Below are 1,119 nucleotides of genomic sequence, written 5' to 3'. Positions count from 1 at the left end.
CAAATGGTGAAAGCAAAGCTATGCAGACAAAATCTCACACAGAAGCACACACATACACACAAAAAGAGAAAAAGGGGAAAAAATATATCTTGCTTCCAATGTCCAAATAATAATATATCTTGCTCCCAAAGTCCACCTCCTCAACTTGGGGTGATTCACTGTCTATTCAGGTATTCCACAGATGCAGGGCACTTCAAGTTGATTGTGGAGCTTTAATCCACTGCTTCTGGGGCTGCTGGGAAAGACCTCCCCCTCTCCTCTTTGTTCTCACAGCTCCTGGGTTTCAGCTTTGGACTTGGACCCGCCTCTGCGTGTAGGTCGTCCGAGGGCGTCTGCCCTTCGCTCAGACAGGACGGGGTTAAAGGAGCAGTTGATTCGGGGGCTCTGGCACAGGCCGGGGAGAGGGAGGGGCACGGATGCGGGCTGAGCTTGCGGCGGCAGAGGCCGGCGTGACGCTGCAGCGGCCCGAGGCGCGCCACGCGTTCTGCCAGGGAAGCTGTCCCTGGATCCCGGGACCCCGGCAGTGGCGGGCTGCACGAGCTCCCGGGAGGGGCGGTGTGGAGAGTGACCTGTGCTTGCACACAGGCCTCTTGGTGGCGGCAGCAGCAACCCTAGCGTCCCACGCCCGTCTCTGCTGTCCACGCCTACAGCTGCGGCTCGCGCCCGTTTCTGGAGCTCCTTTACGCGGTGCCCTTAATTCCCTCTCCTCCCGCCCCAGGAAGCAAAGAGGAAAGAAAAAGTCTCCTGTGTCTTCGGCAGCTCCGCGCCCGTCTCTGGAGCTCCTTTACGTGGTGCACTTAATGCCCTCTCCTCTCGCACCAGGAGACAAAGAGGCAAAGAAAAAGTCTCTTGTCTCTTCGGTAGCTCCGCGCCCGTTTCTGGAGCTCCTTTACGCGGTGCCCTTAATTCCCTCTCCTCCCGCCCCAGGAAGCAAAGAGGAAAGAAAAAGTCTCCTGTGTCTTCGGCAGCTCCGCGCCCGTCTCTGGAGCTCCTTTACGTGGTGCACTTAATGCCCTCTCCTCTCGCACCAGGAGACAAAGAGGCAAAGAAAAAGTCTCTTGTCTCTTCGGTAGCTCCGCGCCCGTTTCTGGAGCTCCTTTAAGCGGCGCGCTTAAACCC

General features: G+C 57.6%; 1 pseudogene; it reads right to left on the bottom strand.

The window, feature by feature from the left end:
* The window catches only part of LOC112062670 (RNA/RNP complex-1-interacting phosphatase-like), a 114,335-nt pseudogene that overhangs the window by 103,903 nt on the left and 9,313 nt on the right, over nt 1–1,119 (bottom strand).

Source organism: Physeter macrocephalus, chromosome 18 (genome assembly GCF_002837175.3).
Source record: "Physeter macrocephalus isolate SW-GA chromosome 18, ASM283717v5, whole genome shotgun sequence".
Classification (NCBI taxonomy): Eukaryota; Metazoa; Chordata; class Mammalia; order Artiodactyla; family Physeteridae; genus Physeter; species Physeter macrocephalus.
Note: the sequence above shows the minus strand (reverse complement) of the source record. Positions and strands in the feature narration are given on the sequence as shown.